Source organism: Patagioenas fasciata, chromosome 5, assembly GCF_037038585.1.
Source record: "Patagioenas fasciata isolate bPatFas1 chromosome 5, bPatFas1.hap1, whole genome shotgun sequence".
NCBI classification, from domain to species: Eukaryota; Metazoa; Chordata; class Aves; order Columbiformes; family Columbidae; genus Patagioenas; species Patagioenas fasciata.
Genome location: NC_092524.1, coordinates 14,962,647 through 14,988,610, shown reverse-complemented (window position 1 = coordinate 14,988,610; position 25,964 = coordinate 14,962,647). Strand labels below are relative to the sequence as shown.

The following is a 25,964-nucleotide window of genomic DNA, read 5'->3' as shown; positions in this document are numbered from 1 at the left end:
CAGGAGGGAAAAATGAACTCTCACTGTAAATATTTGGAAAGAGGTAAAATAGGCTGTGTGAGAGAGGGCAATATTTGAGCTATGTGCTTTTGAATGTTGCTGTTACATCTGTCTGTGTTTTACCTTACATACCACAACACAAGAGAAAACTGTTAGGATTCTCCTCACTAGTAAATAACAGTTTTCCTGCTTCCCTACAGGCTACCTCATTTTCTCCCAGCAGTTCATAAAACTGTGGCATGTCAAAAAAAGCCCTTGATATATTTACTTGATTTTTTTCATTAAAAATTAATTGCTTTTTGTTTGATGAATGATGATAAATAATGACCTTTGAAGTGTGCTGCCGTCTCAAGTATACTGAGAGCTCTTAGCCTTTGGTTCAATGAACTTTACAAGTATCTGCAAGTCTTGGTGACACAGGGAAGAAAGCTTTCTGTTGTAAAGTACCACATAGACTTTAACAGTCTGCTGACTCTAACCATAAGTTTGAGTGACTTCAGCTAACAGGTTGTGTATACAAAAGCACCGTTGTTGTCCTACTCAAGTTACTGTCACACCAAGATCTGACATCCGTTTTATTTCCTTCCATCCTAGAAAATCTGAATTCAGTGTATTAAAAAAAAATCCAACCAAACACGTGTCTAGTCTGGAAATTATTCTATGGGCAAATTAAAATGCTGTCCAACCAATTTCGTTCAGTTAATTAGGGGCGCACATATGCGTGACTTGGACTGAAAAGTTTTGCATGTAATGTTTGGGCAAATCTGTGACCACCCTGCTTAAAATAACAGGCTCATGGCTTCCTATTACTGTCAACTGCAGGAAAATTATAAACATATTCAGCTTTGTCCTCTTCTTTTATCAACATTTGGCATGTTGTAAATTGTCTCATGTCTTACTCCAGCCTGTCCAGCAAATTCTGGTTGCATCCATGCCTGTTCTGTTGTCCAAAAATGGACTTATATCTCAGCTGTTCCGCATCATTCATTGCTATCAGCTCCTGCAGCTCCTGTCATTTCTATCCTCTTCTATGTATTTAGTGATTTTTTAAAATTTCAGATTGCATTCAAATTAATACTTATGTTGAATTGATGTATGTTTGTACTCCTTCTCAATTTCTTTATTTTTACATGTTATTTTCAAACACTGCAAAGCACTTTAGAAAATATTAATTGAAGAGTCCATGGAAGATAAATTGATTTACTTTCTTAACTGGGCAATGTGTTCAAAAGGCAAAAAAGTCTACTTTAACCAGTTTAGCATTTCTCAGTTCTCCCTGTCTGGCTCTTCGTCTTGTGTTCTGAAAGCTCTGCGTGCAGGTGAAGCAGAGAATGTGAATGGGGAGCGTGGTGTATCCCTAAGGAGACAATTGTCTCTAAGTGTCATAGTAATGATGTCTATTTTTCCCCCCTCAATTTCTTGTGTCGCTGGATGCATTCTAGAAAGTCAAACCTCTTCTGTCTGAAAGCAAAGCAGCATTTCTTACGTAGAGGAACTGCATACGTAGAGAAACTGCATGCTTACACAATTTGCAGTAAGACTCTGGGTTGTGCACATGTGACTACAGAGGGAAGACAAAGGAAAATCTGCATGTAGCACTTCAAATTATTATTTAAATAGGTCTGGCAGAATCTGTCAAGGAAAGTAAGATAAATCAGAGTGAAGGCAAAAACAATTGTGTAAGGTAGTTTATACAAAGCAGTTGCCATTATAAATAATAAAGCAAAAAGGCATCCCTTGGAAACTTTCCAATTCTGTTTTACAGTTCTGTCTTAAATAACTGACAATTTTGTAGTACTTTGTGTTCTCATTGCTCTTCCTTTGCCATGGGAATCTCCACAAGTGCTCTTGGCTTCTTGGTTTGGCCATAAATCCAGATCTGTGCTTCTTGCTCTTGTTTGTTTGTTTTGTTTTGCATCCCACATCCTAAGACCTAATCACTAAGGTTACGTTCTTTATATAGATATCTTGGCATCCAAGCCTTGCTTCTAGCCAGAACCCTCCCGGCTGAACAGAAATGTGAAACCTTGGTCATTAATATAGTGTTCTACTGAACATCTTCGTTCCCAGAAGGAAATAGTTGCCTAAGCCAGAAGCACAGGGTAAGACTGCACTCTGACCATCCACATGGGCAGAACAGGCAGATGACACGTCAGTAGTACACCTGAGGTGTTTGTTCATCATTGACCTGCCCACAAGAGCACGGGATGTCCCCGTGTGGCCCAGCATTGCTCCATGGTGGAGTGTGGTCAGCAGCAGCCTGAAGCAGTCTCCTTTTCTCATGGTGACATCTGAATATGTGAGAAATGGACCATCAGTTACACAAATGATAGTAGTTGTGGCACCTGTTCCTAGCTGGCATTCATCAGAGGGCCTTTCTTCCTTACAGCACTTTGATAATATGAAGGAGGGGAGGCCAGGGATGTTGTCTCGAAAGACTTTGGGGATGTTATGCTGATAACATGTCGTCTTCTTAAATCACAGGAAACTGTGAAGGACATCTACATTTTAAGGAAAAGTTAGACTGCTGAGGGATTCTGAACAAGACCGTAAGAAAACATTGGCACTAACTTGTCATTCAGCTTAGGAGCATGCAAATTATTATTACAGACTTCAAAATCCTGGGCAAAATACTCAAGGAAATAATTCTTCCTGTCAGGAGTAGTTAAAGAAATGTTGTCTCTGATGGCCTAAATTCACTTGGCAAGGGAGAATGCTGCCAATAGCTGTATTTAGCATCAGTGCAGCATAAAAGTCCTGCTGTCCCAGACATCTGTCAATACCAGATGAATTGTTTGGTTAAGTATGGAGAACAGAATACAGGTGAGGTTCTGTTCCCATTGCAGTCAATAATGAAATGCTTGCCGGTCTCCAAGGGCAGTGTAATTAATACCTGGGGTAATTTTTAAACCCACGGCATCTTGAAATATTAATCAGTATCTTGAAATGCCTGATTATTTTGCACATGCTTTGCTTCTTTCTGTTTGTATTGGGATAATGGTCTGATTATTTAAGTCTGAGGAATGGCATGGATATGATCACTGTTTTAATTCTGGAATGACTATTAGCCAATCATAATTTTAAAAATTTATCTCCTAAACCAAAAGGTAGGTAATGGTTTATGTGCTCAAGCAGTGAGATATGTTTCCCCTTTAACTGGATCAAAACAGGGAGCAGTGTTTCTCTTGATCTAGCGGAATGCTGGCCAAATAATCAGCAATTTTGTAGTTAACCTGCAAATTACATTAATTTATATTTGAAAAAGTTAGCTTCAGTACAATGAAAGTCAGCAATTCATAAAAGAATGGATATTTATCTCTGTTTAGAAAATGTGAAGTAGTAAAGTTGCTCTGCGGTTTAAAAACTTGACCATAGTATAATTTCTTAAAAGGACAAATCCACAATGGGGTTTGTTAATTTAGGTGCCAGTTCCTCTTCAAATCATTCTTTAGTATTTAAATTGGGGGAACTTAAGTACCGAGTACTTTTAGGATGCTTTAAAACTCTCAGTATCCACCAGGTGCCTTACGCATTGCCTTTCAGCATCCACCGGGTAACACATCTCATTGAAACAGATGCCTGAACTGCGCACTGATTTCTTCATTCAAAATCAGGCCTCTGGATAGACAAGCTGCAGACCATCCTTTTCCAATACATGAACTGGATGCTGGTTACCTTCAAACAAGGGATTATCTAAAAATCTTGGGTGGGAACAGTCCCACGTTGAAAGTGGAGTGGGCCCAGGCTTGTGCTAGTACTGAGAGACGAAGGAGAAGCTACAGTGAGGAGAAATGAAGGCTGTGTTGACACATGGCAGATGTGTAATTTTAATTGGTTAAAACAAAGCTAATCCATAGGGGACATCTTTAGTGTGGCCTTTGGGGCTTTGCTCTTTCTTCCTTCTTGCCTGTGCCCTAGGACTGGGCAGCCTGGGTGCCTCTGGGTGACCTGGGGCTGTCCCCAGCGGAGCAGCTGTTGAGCTGGAAGAGCAGGGCTGCTGCCTGCCTCTCCAGGGCCGTCACCCTCGCTGACTGCAATATGCTTGCAGCCCTGTAGCCATCCTGGTGGTGACAGCCTGATATGATGGAGAGCCATGACAAACAGCCAGGAGGTGGCGGGAGTAGCTCTTGCCTGCTGTGAAAGGAAATACTAAGAGCCAAAGAGCAGCACTGCCTAGGAGGGCTCCCCTGTGAAGAGCAACTCAAGGTCCACCACAGGTTGGAAATGGAAGTAATGTAATATTAATGAGTGTGCTGTACCAGTTGGAAATGCAGTTGTAGCACCGCTGAGTTTGAGTGCTGCAGGACGAGCTGGAAACCTCCTTTATAGTACCTGGCTTGTGGGTACCACAGACAAGAGATGTCAGCTTTGCCATGGAGAGATCTAACAGCAGAACAACCACGGTTTTCAAACGAAATATATTGTTCTGGGGCTGTTTGTTTTTGGCCATGTAACCAGTACATCAAGTAATGTCCATAAATAGCTCAATCTTGCTTCTGCTGCCGTGAATCTGTTACTGACTGCAGTAGGATTTGGGCTGTAAAGTGGTTGGTATATGTCAACGTATTTCTATGGGATGTTTGGTATTGCTATTACCCTCCAGGTAACAAAATAATTTAGTTGCAAATGCTGTAGTTATAGCAGCCTGAAATCTCTGTGTTAAAGAGCGCTGGACTGAGAGAAATGAATGACTGTGCCCTGTGTTTTAAGCAGCTAGTCCTGTCTCCTAGCCAACACAAACACATTTCATAAAACATATGTGGATTGTGAGAAGCTGGTAGAAAACTAGTTCGGGAGTTTCCATCCTTGCAACTTGTTTGTCTTCCATTCTTCTGTTATTTTTATGACTAAACAAATTGGTCTGGATGCCTTGGTTTCTACTCAATGAAACTGCAGTAGTCTGCAGGAATTCAGCAAAGCAGAAAGACAGCTTAGTGCTTGAGAAGTTGCTTCCATTTTGAGAATGTGTTTGTAGAGAAGTAGGGTGCGAGTAGATGTGGGTAGTGAAAGAAATGGCACCAACCATTGCAGTCTTCATTTCTGAAGGCATTTCCTGAGTTATTTTAAAGGTTTTGTGTATGGTTACTGAAACTCTAACTCTGAATATGAACTCTCTTTCAAAATGGAAGCTTCATCACTTCATTTCAGTCTCCTGAAGTGCTTACACACAGCTTTAGTGCTCTCATTTGAGTTTGGTCCCTGAGATTAAAACACATCAACTTCTTCCATGAAAATGGAATAGAAAAAAGCTTTGTCTGCTCTTTCATGTCATGTTATCTTTTATTTGCTTTGGTTTACTTGTATATGTTTTACACTTTTGTACTGTATGCTTTTATATTTTCTGTTTTGTGATTTTCATTGAGACTTTACACCTGATTTTCTAGGCTGGACTAAAAAACGCATTTTCCCTGTATGGACAAAAATCAAATGGGTTTTATCCTAAATAAGAAGTTGCATTTGCGTATTAGCAAAGTATGACACATAAAGTATGTCACATAGGACATTTACTCAATGGCTTCCAAAGTACAAGTAATAAATACTGTAGACACTAACAATTACCTTCCAGAAATTGAACGTAAACCAAGTCAAAAAAGTACGTATGTAAAACAGACCCCAAGGTAGCTGTTGTTCACATGCCAGCAATTTACACTGACTTCTGTGCCACTGCTTCTTTCTGTGCAGTCAGTTGTTACCACAGAAACTGCAACAACACATGGCACTGGGAGAGATAAAGCTCCTTCATTAAGACAGACAATCACTAGCATAAAAATTATCTTCATCTTAACCCTGCCATTTGAAGGGTGTAAAACGCCGGTCTTATTGCAAATAACATAAATTCAGTCTTTCGTAGGGAAATGCTTTTAGTTATGCCCACTTGAACACCTTGGACAACACAGGTTTTCCTGAAAGCTTGTCTCTGTGTTGCTGTTGGTTTGGAAACAGCCCCACCATGTAGAGCTTGAATGGAGCATGGAAGAATCGGGACAGAATTTGCCACCACCTCCATGTATTCTTTCATGAATTAAGGGGAACACATTTTGATTTTCCACAGGAGCGTATTTATTTAACGCATTCAAGAGCTTTTGTGCATGTCATTCCTGAACAGAGAGTTTGAAATTGTCCGGACTGTTTCCATTAGAGTACTGGTGAAGGTGAAAAGGACCTAAGTCACCTTTATCTTTTTCCTTAAGGCAGCACAAGAGGTTGGCTATGGACTGAAAACCCGTTGGGTTGAGGGAACTTGTGGTTCTAGTCAGGTTGTGTCTCCATGGCAATACAAAGGTGGACAGGGACTCTTCTGCCATCACTGTTCCTAGAACCAGCTGGGCTTAAGAAAAGTGGGCACGAATTATTACTCTGTCATGCTCAAGGCCCTTACGAAAGGAAAGAAACAGATCTTCCTGCTCCCTAAACTCAGTATAGTCCCCTTTGCCTTTAAATGAAACTTTGCTTGTCAGGCTTTGACTGGAGGCTCATCAAGAATGGACTTTTCATGGCATTCCCTGTGGGATCCTGTCTGTCCTGGGATCTCCAAGCAGGAGTGTCATGAAGAAAAAGAGAGGCAAAAGCTTTCCCAAGCTGTGATTATGGGTATTAATACGGAGGGACCACTCTCTACAGGAACACCTCTGTATTTCTGTCTGTGCTTTTGGTGCTTCCTGGCTTCCCTTGTCTATTTGATGGACACGAAATTTGCTTCAAAGTGTCTGTCTGATTCCCACTCACATGATATGCAGGATGGAGTTGTGACACCAAGCACGGGCAGTGTTGGTGCGTGTCTGTCCTTCTTGTCAGCACTAGTTTTGCTGCGAAGGCATTCTGGCCTTCAAGGGGGCAGTACTCTTTTTGGTTACCAAAAGGTAGTGGAGAAGCAGATTCTCACTGTGAAGAGGAAGAAACTATTATTCTTGCCATAATCTCACTGTTAAGGATCCCATGTGATGCTGATGCTCTTTGCTTTAAGAAAAGGATTTGAAGAAGCTCAGCTTCCTTTTAAGGAAATGATTTAGTAGATTGTATTAAGTCAAACTTTGGCATGACAAACTTGCATGGATACCAACAAATTTAGGCAGAGCTCTACGCCTGAGCTGCCCTAGACCTCCACCTGGTGTTGTTGTATAGCTTTAAATGAAGACATTGCCATCAATCAGCCTGTCACCTACCTCACTACCCACTTGTATTAAAATGATTTCACTATCAGCTAAGATGGAGCACAGCAGCGAGTGGCATATTATAAGTGTCTAGAGAGATTAGATACTGAAATTAGATGGATAACATCCAGACTGCTGTGCTGGATCTGAGCTCCCAGTGCTGCGGTTGCCAGCACATCCTGTTTCGGTCAGAACCCAAAGCTGCGCTTCCTCGCTTGCTTCCCCTAACACAGGGTGCAAACCAGAGGTGTGTGAAGTCAGTCCGGACAAAGTCACGATAACTGTGTGCACTATATGAGCAACATGGCATCTAATTCTTCTATAGAAATAGTGTAGCGCATTCTAGTATATGCTGGAATTCATCAGATGCCTTAGCGAGCTCTAACTCCTTCTGTTTCAGTTTCTCAAACGAGCAGATTCTCAATCTATTTTTCCTCAGGGTGGTTCTTGACAAAAGATGATTTAAAAAACAATAGTAATTGGAATATCAGTAAAAACTGATCAGCTAAGAGATCTGAAAGCTGACAAGGCCCAAGATGACAACCATCCTTGGGGAAAGCATCATTCTCCCCGGGAAAACTGATTTTAATATGTTGGAGTAGCATGGGATTTAAAATTGGGTACATGGCATTAATGTACTGCCTTAGTTTCTCTCGTCTTATGATAGGAAAGCATTCTGCTGAGAAAAAGGTACAGCAGATAAGCCAATAGAAGAAAATATAGCTAGAGATATTGATAAATAGCATTTAAATGCCTGTTTCCACTGGCGTTATCCTTTTCTTACAGAGAAGCACGAACTTTAGAATATGCAACTAGTTTGAGTGGTGGATTCTGGTATAGGAGGCTGGAGGCCTTTCCACAGAGGGCTGTCTGTGGAGTATGTTAGACAACTATTTTATGAATGCTCTAGAAATATTCAGAAATGTGTAGGAATTAATGATTCATAAGTCACACCTATAGAAACAAATAAATGGCTCATCCTTTCAAGGTTCAAGAAGAGTATGAAAACTTAATAAAAATCCCAGTACCTTCGGGTTCCAGTGGTTAATGATGGGAGAGGATCTCTGCTCTATTTGATGTAGAAAAATGTCTTTTATACTTTCTAGCTACACTTCACATTTGTAGAAAAGATGGAAATGTTTCTCAAGAGTTTAAATGTATATATGGATGTATGTATCTACATAAATTAAGGTGCTTTTACTCATATTAATTATCATTGAAAACAATCTCAGTCTCCCTAGTTAAATGAGCTAACATAGCATGGTCTTGTTCTTTACTGGGGATCTGGATGTCCCTCCAAGAAAATACTGAATAACATCCAGGGTGATAAAGGCTGTAGTATGTTTTTTAAATAATTTGGGATTTTTTGGTGGGAATTTTTTTTTCATGGCAGAAAATTTATTTTTGGAAATATCTGTATCTATTCTTGAGCAGCAGCATTTGGCAGTCTTGAAACAGAATTTAGGTTTATGCTGATGGTGCCCTTAATTCATATGTTATCTTAAAATAATTCCCTGTAATTTGTGTTACAACAAATTAGGAAAATTCTCCTTTGTATTCTCTTTTGTTTGGGTGGAAAGTGGAAATAGTTGCAAAATAAAAATCTCAGCCCTGACAAGATCACAGATTAGAATTTTAGCTCAGCTATACCAGCAAGTGCAGGGTGGCAGGGGTCAGCTATCAAACAAAATACAACTATTAAGGAGCTCCAGAAGAGCTGAGCAGCACTTTATTTAACAGAGACTGACCTCAGGACTTAAGGTAGTCAGAAAGGCATTGCCCAGACTTCTGTTTAGCAAAGAGACTAAACTTGAGTGCTCTATGTGTGACAGCTGATCTCAGCTGATTAACTGAAGCATTGCTATAAGCAGAACTGGGAATGTGAAGGGATAAATTCCACACATGTGCGATTTAAAATGGGACCCGTAGGCAATCCCATGCTGAAGGAAGGGGAAGGTGTTCTGGTACTATTTAGTATCCTTTGTTACGGGAGATGCCTGACTGTGGAAATTCTGCTGAGTGCCCCTGAGGTTCAGAGTAGAAATGCGAATTTCAGTTTAATGGCGATAGTTTTCAGCTGAGCACCTTGCAGGCCAGTAGGGCCAGGTCAGGCAGGGCAGCACCTGCAGGGGATGGGGAGGGCAGGAGCTCTGCTGCTGCCAAGAGGAGTGAAATGTTTATTTGCTCCTGTCCCTTCTTGAAGGATTCCTCTCTCATTCCTGTCCTCAAGCATTGTCAGCTCTGACTAACATGCTGCAGCTTTTATTTTCATTGCAACAGCAAAGTATCCCATCTCTCCCCTCCCAAAGGGTGGGTCTGGTTCACCTTGCCTGGTGCCCCCGAGCGTGGTCAGGAGGGGACAGGGTCCAGCCTAGGTCCCTGCCTGCATCTTGGTGGCACTCAGTGAGTCTACTAAGACATTTGTTTGTTTTCTAGAGAGCAAAGACTGGCGTGCAGGGAAGAAGACAAAGACGTGACAGATGCCAGTCTGCCTGGAAAATACAGAGACTTTGCTACCATTCTCAGGGAGAAGCAATACTAGGTTTTAGAGCAGCATCCACTGGAACCAAGCATGGTACAGGTACTCCCGGATTTAGTATTACTGCTTTTGACCTGTTTAGTGAAATCTCAGGTTTTTTAAGCAGTAGGAGACAGGATTCCTTTCTCATTTCTGTTAATATTTTCTTTTAAATAGCTCAAGGAAAAAAAAAGTGGGATCTTTCTGTGCCTCAGTTTGCACATTTTGTGAGAAAATGGGAAGACTACTTGCATATCTCTCTAGAGGTACTGAAAGGATTAAGTCCTTTTTGGGAAGCATTTGGAATTTCTGGAAAAAGAGATGTTATGGACAAAGAAAATATTATTCTATTTGCATAAATACTAAATGTAGTAGTTGAATACTGATACCCAGCAATCTAAAATGCATCTGAAACTTTTATAAATCCTCCTCTTTTTAAGCTATTCTTATAGGTCCTATTTCTGAAGATGCCTACTGTTGGCAACTTGTAGGCAAATCACTGGAATTTAGTGATTCTCAGCACTCATGCTGATTATTTTTCTTTATCACCATTCAGAATATTTTCTTTGAGCTCCGTGTAGAAGGCCAAGTTCTCAACTGGAGTCAGTGCATTTAGCTCTGTTCAGCTGGACATCTCTATGCCTATTTCTATTAGCTAAAGGTCATACCCTTATCCTGACATACAAATGTCTTTGTTTGCAGTGTGAAAGCTATTGCTTTCTATTTTCCCAGTAGTAAAGATGCTGCAGAAGAGACAGGCTTCAAAATCCAGCTGGTCATCTGTAAAATGGTTTAGAGTTCATCCTGTTCTGCTAATATATGGCATTTTGTAGTGCAGGGTCTGGTGAGGGAAATTATTAACAGGAGTAAACTGGAACAACCTCATCCAGAGGCAACTGGATGCTACCGAAGGGCTTACCTGGTATCATTTCAGAATAAAATCCTTGCTTTAGGGCTTTAACTCCTGCTGACTGTCTGAAATACAGCTGCTGTGCTGCTGAACTGTCTGAAAAATCCTGTCATGTGGATAATTTCAGGCTGTTGGCAGTAAAAACAATAGCAGGCAAGGAGACTACAAAGAATGGGTTAAATCACAGACTTCCTACCTCTTCAGTATTCCTGGATAATAATCCACCTACAGTGGCTCTATGCTGTGGGTAGAAAATGCCTACCTCTTTTTAAACATAATTTATGCACTCCTTTGCCTTTTGAAAATGATAGACACCAGCCAGATAGAAGACTGCTCTGCTGCATTACGGCTTAAAATTAACCATCAAAATGTGTGCCTGATGTGCAAGTCAATCTGCCAAGTCATAAATGTTACAAACAGACTTTTGATTACAGTGTGTATTTTTAAAATATGCTTTTTGGCTATGTATCTTTAGCAAATACAGTTTCTACTAAAAGGACAGAGATACCTATGCTGTTAACCTGGCACAATATGGAATCTGATTTCCCAGGAGGATTTCTTCCTGCAGGGGCTGTGTGCTATGAGGCAGTGTCTCCTGGATGATTCAAAGTGCCCTTGACTTGATCTGCAGTAAGCAAGAAGGAAGGTGCCTCATAGTTTCTTCTGTGATGCAGTAGTGGCATCTGAGGAGGCTGAACGTGTGAAGGAGACTTAAAAGGAAGCTCATTCCTTTTTCTTTTTTTATTTTTTTTCCCCTTATGAGAAAAAAGTTCTTAGGCTTGGCCCTGAAGGGGTTGGTTGGTGAGAAGTTTCTGCTTTTGAAGTAAAATTCAGACCTAGAAAATTCTATGGTGGTTGCATAAGTATTGAAATTACAGCATTGCTAAAGCCTGAAAAGCAAGCAATTGACTGGAGAACATATTTCTAATAAATTGCTTTCCAGCCTTTTGTGTTTGTTTTGCTTTGAGTTTTGATTAATTTCACATTGATTGTAATCAGTGAACGCTGGAGAAGAAAGGTTTTTCTTGTGAAAATTCCAGCAGCTTTCCCTTGTTCTTCCATTTGGAAGAAGAGTAATTCCTGTTACCTTCAGGAATTGCTCCAGGAAAAAAAAACCAACCAACAAAAAAAAAAACCGAAAACACACACACACACAAAACAGGGAGGTCAAATATGACACTACCAAACTCTTGAATTAGACAACCAGGATATAAGCAATTTCAGGCCATCCCTTTATGTCCTAGAGAAGCAAAACCGTGGTAAATATGAGTTAAGATTAATTCTTCGAAAGCAATGCTTTCTTTTTGAGGAACACAGTGGCCATTGAGCAATATCAAAGGCACCTAGCTGTTCTCTGCTTACCAGACTATAACAGTGGAAGGAGACACCAGCAAGTGGGTATTGTGCTGTTCACACATCTCCACCTCACTCTGTGGTCTGCAAGGGTATTTTCAAAGAGATTGGTATCTACAAAGCAGATGTGCAACTCTTGTATCATCTGCCTCACTCCTTGAGTCTTCAAGGGAATAAGGAGGATGCTCCCTACCCCAACAGGCTGCCAGTGACAGAAGAAGTCCAAGTGTCATTCTGCTGTATCTGTCCTAACTCCTTTGCTGCTCGTCCTGATCTGTAGCAATGCCTCTGCCATGTCTGGCTGGATGTTTCCTCAGGAACTGAACAGCTTATCTTCAGTATCTGTCTGATGCCTTTGTGTCAGAGGTCTCAATGCAAAGATGATCCTGGAGATAAAGCCAACCCAGCCAAGAAGAAGGTGACTGCTCCCAGTATGCTTTGTGGCTTTCTGTGATTGCTCAGGTTGCTTCAGCATATGTCAGGCTTCAGCACACAGCATCGGTGTTGGTCTTCTTGGAAAAGACCCACTTTACTAGACACAGCGCTCATCTCATACTTAGCCTGCTTGTTCTGGGAAGGCAACGTGTTTTCTGACAACAGCCAAGATAAAAACCAAGGTTCATTCTATTGCCACTTCAGGGCCGATGAATAACTTGCTCCTTCAGTTTGAGATCTCTATTCAGACTACACAGATTACGGAGACAATGGGTTAATTCACTTAGACTGTTTTCTGGCTTTATGAGGTTGCTGCAAACTGAGACCAGTTAAAATGCAGGGTATGATTAACTCAGTGCTTTAATTTTGCATATTTTGCTTTAAAATGTCTATTTGGGAATACATGTATTCAATTTCTAAATTTCATCATTATTTAAAGTTATTTAGTAGATCTGTCAATAATCTGTTATGCACATTCTACTGGGTGTGTCTTGTGTTAATTTTTCGTCTGAAAGACCAAAAAGAATCTTCTGAGTTTTTAACTATTGTTTAGAAAGGGTTTGTAGATACAGTGTTAAATACTCCTAAATTTTACCTCCCTGATCCATGAAAGCTTTGCTTTCTCATTTCCTGTCAATCTTGTTGAAGAATACTGAATAATCAGAACGAAGCAAAGATAAGATTGCCTTCTGATCCCTCTGATTTATTTTGAGAACAACTTTAGTTCTTTCTGTGTCTAAAAGATGTCCTCACTTCACCTGCTTAAAGCAAACATGATACTGGAAATTCATCTGATATCTCCAATTTATCTCCAAATTACTATGCAAACATTAATTAGTCTCCACAATACCCAGAAGAGGTAGATAAATAATGTTCTGTTACCCTGACTATAGAAGTAAATCACTATCAAGAAGTTGTGACTTGCCAGAGGTCACATTTGAAGTCAGATCAAGTGTTGGTTCTTCCTACAAAAGATCCTACTGCTTCTGTCTGCTGCCTCATCTCTCCTTGTTGCTTCAGCTCCATCACTGTATCCGTCACTGAATCTTAAACATATATTGCCATTGGAGTCCTCAGTGAACAGAATACATTAACAAGCCACATCTTTTCATTAGACAGCATATATTCTCAATTAAAGATTGTCCACTTTTCTGGACTTTTTTTTTCCTTTAATGGATATGATTGAACAAGGGTGAAGGGGTGCATTTAACACACAATGAAAATCATGCCTAGAATAGTAACTACAGGGACTGCCACACAACATTAGTCTGACAGAGCAAGAGCCTGTGGTTCACTTTCATTTCCACAAGTTCCCTGAAGTTTCTCCTGAAACTGCATTTAGTCTTGAATCACAGCTGAAAGGAGCCTGCGTGTGTGGTCAAGGCCACAACTCTTGTGCAGGACTCCTAAGACGAAAAGCTGGTTTGGCTGGGTTGGAACACTGAAGTCTCTGCCCTAGACTTCTTAAAGAGATGAAGTTGGCCTTTATTTCTTTTTTTCTCCTTTCCTGCCAAGCTCTTGTGCCAGCCATCAGGGTGTTTAACCTTCACAGGCCACAGAAAAATAGGAGGGCATCAGAACGTGCCATCCAAAATCCTCGCATGTCCTTACAGCAGTCTTCTCCAGTGCTGGCACTGCTGGTAGTACATGAGGCTTTTCACTGCAGAGCCTAACCCTTTTTTTATTCTTTGTCAAGCTCACAACAGCACAATGTGCTCTTTTGATCACAAAATCAATTACTGCAAATTCCCTTCTTCCTAGGCTCTTGTGAGGGTTGCTTTCTTGCTTGTGCCACACACAGAATGTGCTGGCATATTGCTAACTCATTTGAATTATTCTGATTAGGTTGTTCTCACCTTGCTGGAAAAGGATTTGCTCGGAGTTGCACAGTCTCAGATTTCAAGCTCTTGACAGTCTTGTTTCTCCGCTAGTAGGCTGGTGATTTGTCATCCTACATTGCCTTTCCATGGTCCCAACACTATTTGTTTCTTCAATGTCTAGTAAACATTGAATGGTGAGACTTCCCTCTCCCCACAGTGATTTGTTCTTCTAATTCTGAAGCCTCCTCCCATCTCCTAGTTACTGTTGCTACATCCTTCTCATTTGCTTACATTGGAACCACTGTTTTCTGAAGGTCCACTTCAAGAGCATCCTTCTAATGTCAGATGATGACTGCAGTTCCTGCACTGCATAGCATCCCATGCTCTGTGAGCAGATCAGTTATCCAACAAGAACTAAAGTGTTTAAAAACCAGAATTGGTGCCATAGCCTCTGGGTGAAAGAGGGGCAATCAGAAGGACAAGATGACGTTGATCCTTCTAAAAGGAAAAGTGGTTTCATTTCCAGAAAAGCCTATAGAAACACAGAGCCACATTGAGAATCATTTGAAGAAAAAATGAGCAAGCCTGTATTTTCCTGATCTACGTATAACCCATTTTTATTCTGCACTGATCTAAAAACAAACAAACCAACCCCACATCAAACAAGCTAAAGGACTGCAAGTGGAAGGTGTGTATTTGTAAATAACTCAGTGGAAATTATAAAAGCAATTTGGAAAAAAAGAGATCCTTTTCCCCTTGAAAATATTCAACAATATTTGCTGTATTTGTCCTGCAGAGTTCAAACTGGCAAGGCTTTTTCCTTATCCAAATATCTTAGCAAAATTTTTTGTGCAGACAATTCATTGCTTTTTATCATTGTCATTCTCTTTTAAACTTTGTTGGTTTGTTCTTTCTTTCTGATAACCATTTTATTTTTTCACTTTTTAATTAAGTGTGAGGGGAGAAAAATAAACTAATACTGGGGGGGAAAAAAATTTGTATTTTCCTCATGGAGAAAAGGAAGCAACTTTGAACAAACCCTCCTTGAGAGCAGGGGGAGAAATGGGAGAAAAAATATTTTCTCACCAAAAAGAAAATTTATCTACATGTATCTGATCAGCTCTAGAGCTGAAACTGCAGAATGCATATAATACTGTTGATACTCCAAAACCTCTCTGCAAAGTTTCCAAAACCACAAACCCCCAAAAATTCATGAACCTTTTCCCTCCCTTACAACCATTATGAGTAGCTGGATTTGGAAGACAAAAAAGGCTGTGGAATAAATGCTGAAGAGAGGCTGGTGACATGCAGGGTGACTTTGGGCTCATCTCTTTCTATGTGTCTTTAAAAAACAAAATCACTTCCTCAGGATAATGGGAGATTCAGAACCATGAGTGACTACTTAGCTTTTTGATGAGGGTAGATGTAGTTTAAGAAAAAAAAAAGGTATCCTACCCTAAGCTGCAAGCCTGTGGTGAGTTTTGTTAGCTAGAAGAATTTGTAATTTGGGCTACTGAGTTGGCCTAAGAACATTTTTGTGGCCTGTGGGCATTTTAAGAGCAGGACTGTGGTCAGCACTTGCAATGAACCCTAGCATGAATTATGCAGCTTGATAGCTTCGTGTCATCTTGAGATTTTTCTTGATTACAGACAGTATCATATGCAGTGCAGGCAGTGAATGAGAAGTTATTTTTTTCCACTTTTTGTCCAAATGTTTATTGATATGCTTCTTGAAATGCAGCTTCTGGTCTCTCACTAAACATGGTACAGGGCTTGTGAATGGATTTTCTGCACATAAATTGTCTACTGCTTTTTTCTGAATGTATTTCCGAGCCCTTTGCCATCTGTGTACGTTACAGCTCTTGTAGGAAGATCTTTAGACCACGCTGTTGCTGTATTTGGACAGTCATGTGCAAGCTCATAGGAGAAATCTCTTTTATTTTGTTCTTTTGCTAAAGGTGTCAAAGTGAGGAGCAAGGGAGGCCACAGAGAGGGATTTCTACTATAAGGTTTGTAGTTACTGGAATTAATGATGTGCCCACACCTACCATAAGTGGAAATTACATCTGTTAGACTGGCATTGTCAAGTAAAACCTAGTTGGCTATTGGGATGAACAATGTGATCAGATATCCTTGTGGTAAAAAAAAAAAAAAAAGAGCTTTTGTTCCTAATGTTCAAATCTAGGATCTCCGCTTAAATTTACCACAATTCTCACACCTGTAAACATGTACATCTTATATCTAAAATGTATTTATGACAATCTGGATAAAAAGAGAGTAGATGAAATTTCTCACTGGTCTGAATTAGACCTTGCTGCTGAAGCCAAGAGCAGGAAAAGCTTATATTTACAAGAAACGTCGTAAAAATCAAAGAGCAGTTGTGTGTGGTGTCCTCAGCAGACATACAGCTACTTCAAAATCCTACCTGGATGAAGAGAGCACAAAAAAAGTACTTCACGTTGATGTTGATAAAAATGGTACTCAAATGAGCAAACCAAAGATCTGTGGATGCATCGTCCTCCTGGGCAGTATTCCATAACCACGCAGACCCAGGACAGGGCAGGTGCGTGCTTTACCCAGCCTTAATTCCTGTCTGGTGGAGGATGCGCAATGCGAGTCTTTGCATTAAGGAACAAACGGCTGTAATCGCTTTATAGCAGAGTTCTCCACCTCCTAGCAGAATGATAATAAGGATGAGGTCCCCAGATGTCTACATGTGAAAGATAACCTTCCCCTATTTGCAAGAACCCTGCAGAAGTTTTGTGGACGTGCCCCCTTCCTTTGAATTTTCTTACAAGGTGATTTTCATCGTAGTTGTCTTGAGTATTTTGCACTTCAATACAGAATACTTGTTTAAAATTCTATTTTGTTTATATCTTGCTCTTTCTGCTGAAATTTTTTAAAGTATTTTCATAAATGGTTAAGACTCTCAGAACCTTCATGATGCTGGCAGATATTAGTACTGGCAGTCTCCTTATCAGATTGGGGTAAATAGGCGCACCAAGCTATCACAACGGACATTTTTAAAGGTTTTCAATGCCTAGCTCAAGAACCTTTGGGTATCAGCAGCTACTGTTGACTTCAAGGGGAGCTATGAAAATCAGGATCTGGTACGAAATTCCTATTGTGACCTTCTTTGTAAGGTCTGTGTTGATATCTAAAGGGGAGTTGTGCTGCTGCGGGATGTCCAAGGTTTAGCGAGACTGCTGACACAGGAGTTAACCCACTGTCTGAAACCTGCTTGTCATCAGCTTGTTTTCAGCGTTTTTTCAGATGTGGCAGTGAGCCTTTTGGATGCCAAACATGGAGTCTTGAAAACACCATTCCTCTTGTTGCAAGAGAGTAGTTTAAAAATGTGCATATTGAATGAACATACAGAGAACAAGAGGCCTATGAACACAGCTGCAAACTTCCCGGCTTTTGCTCATATTCCTGCCACAGTTCCCAGTAAGATTTCTCTTTCATCTGCATTTGCCGTAGTTCCTCTTTTCCCCCTTTCTAATAATTTAAGAGACAAGACGACAGAACAGATTAGAAAAATATCTATAAACAATACCGTACGTAAAGAGGCATTTACCCACAGAGTCTTAAAACTCATTTCCTGATTTGGTTCTATTTTTATAAGCTTCATCTTACTTGACAGTGACAATGATTCATATAAATATTAAGTATTCATTTTTAGTCCATTGCACATAAGTGAAGCTAAACTGTAGTGTTCTTTGGAGCTTTTACCTTGCAGGTCCTTACTTAGGGTGGAAGGAAGGATACGAGGATTAAGTTCCTGAGTACTTTACAATTTGGTCCTATATTAAATAGCATAGATGTAGCATTTAAAAAAATTTCAATGCCATTTGTATTTCAAAGTGGTTTTTTGTAGATTTTTTCTTCTTATGCAGGGTGTAAAAATAGGACATGTTACCCTGAATTAAAATCTAAATCTGAAAGCTGTGGAATATAACATGACTTCTCATTTATATCTCTTTATTGTGTTGTAGTGATGTAGGACAACGCTATCATTATTCTTTTTCTATATCTTGGTTTTTAATTAAATCAGTTTTAAAGTGTTTATCATCCAAGCATTTTGTTCTTTAGACGGCACAGCAAAGCTATTTAAACAATGGGAAAATATATTTCTCAATATTTGTCACTTCTAAATTCTAATACAATTTTGTTTCTGTTATAGCAGGAGTACATTTGATAACAGATGGTAAAACTGCAAAAACTGTCTCTGCTTCATTAGAGCCCCTGGCAAGACTCCTATATAAGGTAAATTACACTAGAGAGGGATATTCAACTATATACCCTTCACAGTTTTCACTAGGATTTTGAACTAGCGTTATGTGTATCGTGAAGGCAGTGAATGCAATAGCCAGAATGTTTATTGATCACTTCTGCATTGGTTGTCAATGCCAGAGCTAAATCATACATGCTGTGAAAGGCCCTAATCTTGCAGAGACTTGTTCTAGTGCTTCTCCAAGTTAAATTTATCCTGGCAATAGTTTAATTTAGGTAAGTTTCCTTTAATGATGACAATGTACTTTAAAATATTTAAAAGTAATAAAATGTAAGTGAACAATTTCCATTTAAATGAAAAGAATGTTTATGTTAAAATATTGATGAAAAGGCAGCCTTCAGAGATTTTTAAGAATGCTTGTATTTACATGACGTGACTGAGAAGTGGCAGATTGATAGCCCTGGGAAACGCAGGTGTTTTCAAAACAAATTATGCGATGTGTCCTTATACTGACTTGGGAGCTCACATTCCACTGTGACACAACTGCTCAGACTCTGGGCTGAAAAAGTTTTCTCTATTTCTGCATATCATTTACTTTTCTGTATCATCTCCTAAGTTTTGGGGTGTTTTGTATGTGCCTTCTCCATAGTGGCTGCATTAAATCATTGCACGTGGCTCATCATGGAGTCAACCGCGTGATGATGACATACGGTTTCTTCCTAACAGGAACTGGCTTCGAACTACTGAGTGATTGAAAATTAAAAACAACCTAGTGTTGTCACAAACTAAAGTTACGCTGTCTCTGATAATATCACTACATGTATTTTGTTTTCTGCTATTAATCTTGCTGAATTCAATACCCCAGAAGTACCACACTGGAACAGTTTCTTTGTTCCACACTACTGGGGAATGCTGCTTTGCCACATACCCAGCATGTTGGTTTGTGAATTTCTCATGCCATGCAGACTGGATCAGCTTCATTAACTGCCTGGATTATGCAGCTGTCTGAAGTTGGAAAGTCGCTTGAGCACAGACGGATGAAAATTTGAAATCCTGCGGCTGGAGGAAGATATTAAACCTGAAATTTCACATTTGAAGCAAAAACACGTAGCCACTGAATTACTGCATCCAGTGAACGTTTTCACACTACCAATATCTCCAGTTTTCATTGGAGCATGTTTTTGAAAACAGCTTATATTCAGGACTGTGCCTGTTAGTGAAGAAAAATTATAGGCATTAACAAGGTTTTGATATAAGGCAGCTGCCAACTCCAGCAGTTCTGGGCATAGGCAGAAACAATACTGTAGGCACTGGGAAATTTTAATATGCACTTAAAAAAAAATACACCTGCAGGGTTGGTGTTTTGGGAATCATAAGTTTGCACTCACATGGCGTACATCCTTTCGTGAGTCTGGCGTCAGAAGCGAAGATTTGGAACTGAGTGCTGGATTTCCATGATGCTGGAGAGACGGTGCGTGCCCACCCCTCCTGCTTTTGCACTGGCTGGCACAGCTTATACGCACACTGCACCTTTTGAAGAATCACAGCTTTTGAGTGATCTGCTTCATTCCAGGTTGGTCTGGGAAACAATACATCTGAGTATTGTGTAGATTCTTCCCAGAGATGCTTACTGTTAACTTGCTGGTTTTATGGCAGTTTAGAGGTGTCAATAGAGATTATAACCTTATTGTGCTTGTTACTGCAAAGAACACAGAGTAAGGGAGAGCTGAAAAAATGCATAGCAAGTAAGCTGAGAAAAGTTGTTTTCCTATTTTGAAAATGCCGTACTAAGATTAAATGTCTTGTATGATTCCCCACACAGTAAAATTTGGAGAAAATGAGAAGGGCTGAAGCATACCCAAATGATGTGGCTTAATGAGCTAATAAAATGTGCTGGTTTTGTGCTTGTGCCACTGTAAATGTTCATTTGCTGAGCTATACGAATATGGTCTGCCTTCGTGTTGCTAGTATGCTGTGGATGAAGCCCCTGAGAGGATTCTTCAGAACTAACACATGCACCAAGCAGGGTGCACAGATAATGATCTGCTAGCAAATGCTCACTTGATGAGCTGCATTAATTCAGTTGCTTGCAATCACCTGTCCAAATCTTAGGGTTTGGGTCTTTTTTAGTTGTGGGATTTGTTTGTTTACTCGAGGTTTTTTTTTTTGTTGTTTGTTTGGTTTTTTGTTTTGTTTTGTTGTTGGGTTTTGTTGTTTTGCTTTCTAGTAAACTCACACCATGTAGGTCTGTGGACATGTGTGGACTGTGCTGAATGAATATTAAAGATCAGCTAATAAGAACAAAGACTTATGCTGCTGTCCTAGCCAAGATAGCCTTGGAGGACAATAAATTGTTTGGCTCTAGGAGTTGCTATAGCTGATGGTAGTATATATGTGAAGATAAATTTATGTTTTGGAGTTGAAGATGCTGCAGAATTGCTATTGAATTTCAAACTTTTCATTGCCTTTAGTCCATGTCACTGACATGTACAAGGAAAAATGAGCTGCTTTTCTTAGTGGAGCAGGTTCTCCAAAAGATGTTTTCTTTAGAACAGTGAATGCACTTTTGCACTATTGATTTCCTGCTGCTTAGACATAACTAACATTTCAAGTAATCTATACAGTTTTGAAATTTACATTAGATCTTTTAATAAAATCACTAGCACCTTTGGGACTTCTTGGTAGGATAAACACTGAACTCCTCTCAGCCAAACGCTGAATTTCAATGTTGCTTAAGCAAAATTCAGATAGAAGCTGATCTGCCTCAGCCCCAAAAAAAGAAAATCGAACACCACCGCCCCCCAGCAATTGACTCAGTCTGGTATTGGTTGAGCTATGCTTAGGTTGTTCTTGGTTTCTCCTTACAAGCGCTTTACTGAAAAAGCCCGAGTGAAAATCAGTTCCGCAGTATGCAGGACACATTCCCAAGAAGTGCTAAGACGTAATGTCACTAGATTTCTTGCAAAACTCCACACTATAAGCACTGGGGAGATCCATGCTAAAAAGAAAAAAAAAGGAATCAGGAATAGCACAATGTAGCTGACATCATGTTGTGTTGTTTTTAGAGTAGAGAACAGAGGCTGCTGTGCAAGCAAGCCCTTTTGCATTGCGTGTTCTGGCAATTACACAGTTGTCCTTGTCCTGAAAAAAACTGTCTGAAATAGGTTTGCATGGGTCTCTGGCTGGATCCCATTAAAACCAGTGGGAGCTGGGGCTGTGGCCCTAGAAGGTGGGGTGGGATTTTACTGACCGTTTCATAACTCCTTGCCGTGTCCTTTTCTGCCGTAAGTCATGATCTCCCTTCCGCTGGAGGTTGTAGGTGCTCAGCATTTTTACAGGTTTCTCCCTATTCATTTTTTTCAAGTCTGTTATCAAATTAGAAGCCTTCTGATTGAAGATTTTCATTTAATTAACAACTGGAAAAATCACAAAACTAGTCTCCACCATCTATACCTGTCAATTGATCTGGTGTAATGAAGACTGCAAGAATCCAAACTGAAAAATAGAACAGGGTTATTGGAATGAATTTTCAAAGTGAAACCTGCAGCTGAGTTTCTGATGCATGTCAAATAATAAGCAACCTGAACTGAGCAAATCTTTCTGCATTTGAATAGGGTAGTGTTTTAAATGTGGTTTTTTTTGAGGGCAAAAGTGGGCAGGAATAGGGATTCTGATGCAGTTTAAACAAGGAGCTATTATTCCGTTGGGGGATTTCTGCGGATGCTTCTCATTTTTTGTGTGAATGCTGAGTAGATGATCCAGTAACTTTAGGAAAGAAGATGGACTCAGTTTGGTTGTGAGGACAAAAATGCCTGTTTTGTCTCCGAGAAATTATAAGACTCAGTAGGAACAGTTTTTGCATTTGCTGTTTAACACCAAATAATCCATTTTACTGCTTCCTAAAAGGAACATTCTTTCCCAGGTTTTTCAAGTAAAAAGCGGTAGGATATTTTAAACTGTTCCATGCATCACAGTGGTCTTGACCAAACGTTTTCTCAAAGTAAATCTAGCAGTGCTAGGATTCAGTGCTGCTCCTGAAGTATCACCATAATTACATAAGCATGTGCCAGCAGCGTGTGCCTGTGTTGGGAGCTCGTGTGCAGCACACACATCGCTGCCTGTCCGCAGTGCACTGAAGTCGGAGATTTATTGCATTTACAAAGGGCCATTACAATGCAATTTTAACTTACTATCATTAAAGGGTCTTACATCATAAGCAATCACTGCAAAAAGCCTCGGACTGAAATTTATGCATAATTTTTATAGCGTGATTTATTAGAACCCCCGTTATATCTTATAAATCATTATCTGAAATAAATGAAAATCAGTTAGGGCCTGCTCCTTTCACCTTCACTTGTGTTGCATAGTACCTTGTTCTCAGCTCGAAGGAAAGGGGGATATTCCTGGAGTAAGCTATCACTATGAGAGTAGGAGTGAAGACAGCAAAATCTGGGTCCTTACTGAGCACAGGAGATGTAAAAATTATTCTAGAAATGACAGTATTCGGTTTATATTCCAGGGGGAGGGGGTGGTTCTCCATAGATTCATAGATTTCTCTGATTTCATCCGATCCTAACACTCCTGTGTACCATTTGGAGTGAATCACGTATTTATGTAATGCAATATTCAGTAGAGAAAGCCAAGTCAGCCTTCTAATACTGTTCTTTCCTCAGATCAAATTCAGCATGTAATAACTGAGAAGCTAATTGTAATGCAATTGCAAAGGTCTCAAAATAGCTGTTCTATTGTCTTATCTCCCAAGAATCCCCTGAAATTTCATAAAATCAAGCCTATACAAAATGGAATCTCAGTTTTGCCATCTGCATTTGCATGAGAAAGAATTACACACTTCATTATCGATTAGGGCCCGATTTTTCAATCTGAATACTCCTGCTTGCCCTTTTTATTATGAAATACAGTGCTTGGATATGATTTGGTTGAACATTAATTGAAGTCATGTGGTTTGAATGGGAATGTATTCTGTAGTCCTTTGCAGTAAAAAATGCCAGTAAGATCATGAAGAGCTTTGTCAGTATTAGAGCTCTGTGTTTTGATGCAATGTGCTAAAGATGCTTATATCTTTAAACGATTATGAAACTATATATTTGAATATGTGTGTTCCCAATAAATTACTGAGATCTATTGCGCTTCAGTGCTTTGGAATGGGAATGTGCAATGGATCTATTAAAAAAACAGTACACTGCAATTTTTGTAATCCTGAACCGTACTGCAGGAAAATTCATTTCCATCCTTGAAGTCGGTGGTAATTTTGGCACTGAATTTCAATAACAGTAAGGCTGGGTCCTCTGTTGCTGATTTGCTGACATCTCTCCTTATGTTAAAAGAAAGGCAATATGTATAGACTTTACTAAAGTACTACCATAAATATACACAGATCAGCCACGTATTTTTACAAATAAGATAGATGAATACCATTGAATACTAGACTGCACAGCAGAAAGAAAAACAAGATGGAAAAATAGTTCTCGTAGGTATAGTCTAATATATCACATTTTTGTGAGCAGATCTAAAATAGAAATACTATAATTGATCCACAGATCTTCTTATCCTTTGTCTCATGATAACCCAACAGAGAATACCAGTATTTTGTTGCCTTTTTTTTTCCTAACCAAAACCAAAATAGCGAATGTCAGAAGAAGGGCAAAGAAAATAATTGAAGGCACATAGGGATGGATTAAAGAGAGAAGGGACCAAATACCATACTGAAACCAGTCACTAAATTCATATTGATTTCAGTGGCACCACAGTTACATTTTCCAGAAGTATTTTGAGATTGTTTAATTTTGAAGTCCTTCCTCATATGGAAATCCCACTCAGCATCGTAGGAGGTGGCAGTGATAGGAAGGCATATATATGTGTATGCATATGATGGTATGATCCATACAGTCACAGCCTTGGCTAAATCAAGTAAATTTTGTAACCTAGAAACATTAAAATTAAGTAAGATTTAAAAAATTGCAACAGATGCTGTTCTTTTTTAAGGTTTTAGAATAATAGAAATAAAATTGGAAATAGGCAAATGGATTTTTAAAACCTTCCTTGAATTAAAACTGCTAAGTCTGTACTAGCCACCCATAGATTTGTGAGGTGGATAACATCATCTCTGTCATTCCCTTATGAGTTTGTGACATCAAAGAGATTGTAAGATGTTCTGGGCAGACATCGTATCTTTCTGTGTGATTCTGAACAACTCAGACCAATGAAGTCATGATTCTGCATGGCTGCTACATTTTTTTAATATATATATATATTTTGGTGGTGGTTTTAAAATTTATTACTTCTGAAGTCAGAGGGACAATTTGGACAATTTTCAGGAGTTATTTGTGAATGTGCCTGCTCCCACCTTGGCTAATTCAATAAGGACTTGTGAGCAGTGAACACTTTCTAGCTGGCATTGCAAAGGCTTCTTTGGACAGGATGCAGAGAAGAATACACTATGCTTACTAACAGGTTATATAAGGATTTGCAGTAACATGTCCCTTGATGAGAGAAAACAGGAATAAAATGAGATTTTTAGGAACTATATTAATAATGAATGACAGAATGGTACTTAATAGATGTCTATCTGTAATTCCATTATACTACGAGTGCAGGGGAAACTTCATGTAATGTGGAAAGATTCTCATTTTTCCAGAGCTGTAATGCAGCGTGCAGTTAAAATTAGGCTGTCTCGTTAATTGTCAAAGTATACGGTGAGAATGACCGCAGGCAGCTCCAGTGCAGCATTAGACATGCCTCTGCAGGGGAGACCTTGCAGGACGACCCAAGCTGGGGGAGCAGCTCCACCAGCACCCCTTGGGTGAATCCCTCCCCAGGGAGAAGGGTGCCTGCGGGCAGGGGAAAGCATGTGGGGTAATTCTGCTCCTTCCTCTCCCTCCCTACTCCTTCCTCTCCCTCTCTGCTCCAACTCCGTGGGACCCCCAGAGCAGTGTCCATGGAGCACCTCTATGCAAAGTGTGTCCCATCTCAGACGGCTGCAGAATAAGCTCCCCTTGTGAAGGGTGATGAGTATCTATTCCCACTCCCTGAGCTTAGCTGGACTGGAGTGGGGTAAAGGGTGAGCAGAAATCACTCTAGCCTCTAAGCCTCCAGACAGCAAGGTTAGTCAGGGGCTAGGATCCTATAAGCCTTCTTGTACCTATGGGATCTAGTTTAAAAGAACACAGCAAGGTTGAGATGCTCTTGAATGTACAGAAGAAAACTGGAAGAAATCCCTGGGGAATACCTTCTTCTCATCTCTTCCCTACTGTCCTTTTTCCTGCCTCCTTCTCTGTGTCAGAAACTTGTCCTTCAAAAGTCACCCACTGAGGAAAGCAGATCCTCTGCAGGATGTGAAGGGAGAACATGAGGAACGGGTGAGCGAGGGTTCTGCCATCAGCCTTTCCTCTTCCAGAGCAGAGCTGTATAGCATATGCCAGGATGGCAAGTCAAGCTGTTGAGGACTTTCCATAGGACCCCAACCAGCTTTTATTTAAAAACAGTAAAAATGTTTATTTGGAAGGACTACAAAGTCTTCTCTGAG

At 39.9% G+C, this 25,964-nt stretch overlaps 1 protein-coding gene across 7 annotated transcripts in view; it reads right to left on the bottom strand.

The window, feature by feature from the left end:
• KCNC1 (potassium voltage-gated channel subfamily C member 1) overlaps positions 1 to 25,964 on the bottom strand; it is a 130,816-nt gene that overhangs the window by 99,664 nt on the left and 5,188 nt on the right. The window lies entirely within an intron of this gene.